At 40.1% G+C, this 4,113-nt stretch overlaps 1 pseudogene; it reads left to right on the forward strand.

The window, feature by feature from the left end:
• The first annotated feature begins 426 nt into the window (after window positions 1-426).
• Window positions 427-1,630, forward strand: LOC105532305 (annotated as a pseudogene).
• Window positions 1,631-4,113: the final 2,483 nt, after the last annotated feature.

Here is a 4,113-nt window from a genome sequence, read left to right on the forward strand (position 1 = left end):
ATCCCAACACTTTGGGAGGCCGAGGCTGGTGGATCACTTGAGCTCAGAAGTTTGAGACCAGCCTGGGCAATATAGGGAGACCTCGTCTCAAAAAAACATTAAAAAGTAGCCAGGCGTAGTGGCCTGCGCCTGTAATCCCAGCTACTTGTGGGGCTGAGGTGGCAGGATCTCTTGAGCCCGGGAGGTTGAGGCTGCAGTGAGCTGTGATTGTTCCACTGCACTCCAGCCTGGGCGACAGAGGAAGACTCTGTCAAAAGAAAAAAAATATATATATATATATACACACACACACACACACACATATATCTGGGAACTTTCCAGAATGCTCGGTGAGAGGCAGAGTTATGGTAGCTGCCGAGCTGCACACAGCTCTGAGCTCCTTACCACTCCCTCACACACCAGCCTCAGCCCACTCACCGGCAGAAGATGGTGAAAGAAACCACTTACTGTGATGTTTTGGGGATCAAACCCAATGCTACTAAGGAAGAATTGAAAAAGACTTATAGGAAGCTGGCCTTGAAGTACCATCCTGATAAGAATCCAAATGAAGGAGAGAAGTTTAAACAGATTTCTCAAGCATATGAAGTTCTCTCTGATGCAAAGAAAAGGGAATTATATGACAAAGGGGGAGAACAGACAATTAAAGAGGATGGAGCAGGTGGCGGTTTTGGCTCCCCCATGGACATCTTTGATATGTGTTTTTGGAGGAGGAGGAAGGATGCAGAGAGAAAGGAGAGGTAAAAATGTTGTACATCAGCTCTCAGTAACACTAGAAAACTTATATAATGGTGTAAAAAGAAAACTAGCTCTGCAAAAGAATGTGATTTGTGACAAATGAGAAGATAGAGGAGGTAAGAAAGGAGCAGTAGAGTACTGTCTCAATTGCTGAGGTACTGCAATGCAAATAAGAATTCATCAGATAGGACCTGGAAAGGTTCAGCAAATTCAGTCTGTGTGCGTGGAGTTCCAGGGCCATGGGGAGCAGATCAGTCCTAAAGATAGATGTAAAAGCTGCAAGGGAAGGAAGATAGTATGAGAGAAGAAGATTCTAGAAGTTCATATTGACAAAGGCATGAAATATGGCCAGAAGATAACATTCCATGGTGAAGGAAACCAAGAATCAGGACTGGAGCCAGAAGATACTATCATTGTGTTAGATCTGAAGGACCTTGCTATTTTTACTAGATGAGGAGAAGACCCTTTCATGTGTATGAAAGGGTACAGCATACAGCTGGTTGAAGCACTGTGTGACTTCCAGAAGCCAATATCTACTCTTGACAACTGAACCATAGTCATCACCTCTCATCCAGGTTAGATTGTCAAGCATGGAGATATCAAGTGTGTAATAAATGAAGGCATGCCAATTTATCGAAGACCATATGAAAAGGGACGCCTAATCATTGAATTCAAGGTAAACTTTCCTGAGAATGACTTTCTCTCTCCTGATAAACTGTCTTTGCTGGAAAAACTCCTACCTGAGAGGAAGGAAGTGGAAGAGACTGATGAGATGGATCGAGTAGAACTGGTGGACTTTGATCCAAATCAGGAAAGATGGCGCCATTACAATGGAGAAGCATATGAGGATGATGAACATCATCCCAGAGGTGGTGTTCAGTGTCAGACCTCTTAATGGGCCAGTGACTAGCACTCACTGGTGGCATTTTATGTGCAGTAGTAAATGAGTGAAGGACTATAATCATCATATGCTCACTACTTGCTCTTGTTTTGTTTAATATTCAACTATAGTAGTGCTTTAAAAAGTTAAATGAAGAATAAATTCAAATATAAAAGCTCTGACTTTACCCTTTATGTATGATGACTTCGGTGTGCAAGATGAAGTTTAATACCTGTAAAAACTACTTTACAAAGAAGTTCCCCTAGCATTTCTAGGCCAAACCTTGTAATTGACTTCAGCTATGTACGTGGACAAGCTTAGACTGAAATGCTAGGTATATGTATTGGCTTCAGTGTATGAGTCTTCATTGTTAAGCTATGAAAGTAAAACTCTGTATTTAACTGGCAATGAGGAAAAAAAATTTGTACAGAAGTTTTGGTCTGTATAGTTCTTTGTGTTAAGTGGGATTCATTGTAGTGCCTCTGCATTTATCCTATTGCCTCAACTGTTACTTGAAGTTGGCATAATAAATAATTTGTCCTGTGGGATCAGTGATAAAAATGATACCTTTCTGTAGGAGGGGTTTATCATAATGATGCTGCTTCTTGAAGGTTTGCACTTTCAGAATTGTGTTTCCTTCTGCTGTGCCATCCATATATGTGTGTGTGTGTGTGTATGTGTGTGTGTATCTCCATATATATCTTGACCAGTCCTGGTTATTTGCCCCCTCCTTGTCTGTGGACCATGATAAGCCCGAGTAGTGACTTCAGAGCTTGGGTAACATAGAAATTAAAATGAAAAGACCTTTACATGGAGAAATAATTTGCATGGGTAATATAGGAAGGTATTATTTAGGTATGTTACAGGATTACTTTAAACCATTTGACTTACGCTCCAAAGTAATTAATGTTGGTAGCATAGCAAATTATGATGAATAGCTTTAATTGTATGTTTAAAAGTCTCATCATATGTTTACATGCTTAAATCTGGGTATCAGAATTTAAGCAATTATTGAAATGTATTGTCTCCTTAATATACTAATTACAAAGCAAAAAAAAATTCCGACAAACAAGATAACTACATGTCCTATTGACTCCTATTGGTTAGAATAAGTGATGTAGACTGAGAGTAAAGGTCATTTTGTACATTTTCTTGAACTTCATGTATATGTTGATAACCAACTAACAGGCTGGTTTAATCACCCTCTTTTTCCCTCCCTGGAGTAACACAAGTGTTTAAAGCACATGGAAATACTGAACTCCTTGGGGGCAAGGACTAGCATTTGGTTCAGTAGTTGGAACATAGTAGGCACTCAATAAGTGCTGGTTGATTTGTTTTAAAGCTACTAAAAGAATAATCCAAGTAAAAATTGAGACGAGAGTCAAACCAAATGGACAAGTGAGCAGAATAAGAGGAAAGGAGAAAAAAAATGTAAATGTGAAGGATAAGAATTCTATGAGTGCACCTGGGAGGAGGATAAGATGCAATAGGAGGGGGGAAATTTAAAAAGGAAGCAAATTAGAGGGGTTAAAGTTATCATTAGAAAAGAAAAGCAGAACTGAGCAAGGTTTGGCTGCCAGCTTTTCTGCCTGATTCCTGCCAACAGGGTGTATAGCTTCGTTGATGAGAACCTTTTCTTGGCCTTGTACAACAACAGAGTAAATACAGAAGAAAACTCATAGTTTTAGCATTCAGAGGTCACAGTCAGGCAGTGGGGACGGTGGCCAGCCTTGATCAATGCAGAATTGATTTACAATTTAATGCTTTTGTGTTTCAAAGTAGGATACCCAAAGAGGACAACTGGGGGGCAGACTTCAAATTCCTTCTGCCAACACTAAAAATGAATAGGAGAAGCCCATGTCACTTAAAGCAAGATATATAGTCCTGGGAAAGAGTGACTTGTGAATAGGACGTGACAAAGAAAAGGTAGTGGGGAAAGAAAGGGTAAGGACCTAAAAAGGGAGGCTGAGATAGTGATATACAGAGAAATATCAAAGGAGGGCTAAGCCTATAAAATTGAAATTGATGGATGAGAGGATGAGGACATTAAAAAGATCTTTAAGAGGCTTCAGGGAATGTAAGATTGAGGGCAAAGCAGAGATGTCATGTGGAATGCATTACATAACAAGCAGCTTGTGAAAGTTAATGCATAACATCATAGAAAGAAGGGTATGCACAGGGTCTAGGGGCCGGGGTGCCCCAGTACTTTAGGTCTGAATATAAATAGTGGAGTACTGTGGCTACAGAGCTAATGGGATCTTGTGAAGACAAAAGAGGATGTTATAGGCTCTTCTTTATATACAGAGAGGATACTGGGGTAATTGGGTTGACCAAGCATTGGTGTCAACAGAGTGGCATTAACATCTCAGTCCTATCACTTAAAAAGTAACTTCTTTGGCCAAGCTCCTTTGACTTCTGAGTCTCAGTTTTCTTATCTGTAAAATGGGGACAATAAAACTCGAATCACAGTGTTATCATCAGGATAAGCAGTGCATGGA

The sequence above is a fragment of the Mandrillus leucophaeus genome, unplaced genomic scaffold (genome assembly GCF_000951045.1).
Source record: "Mandrillus leucophaeus isolate KB7577 unplaced genomic scaffold, Mleu.le_1.0 Scaffold949, whole genome shotgun sequence".
Lineage (NCBI taxonomy): Eukaryota > Metazoa > Chordata > Mammalia > Primates > Cercopithecidae > Mandrillus > Mandrillus leucophaeus.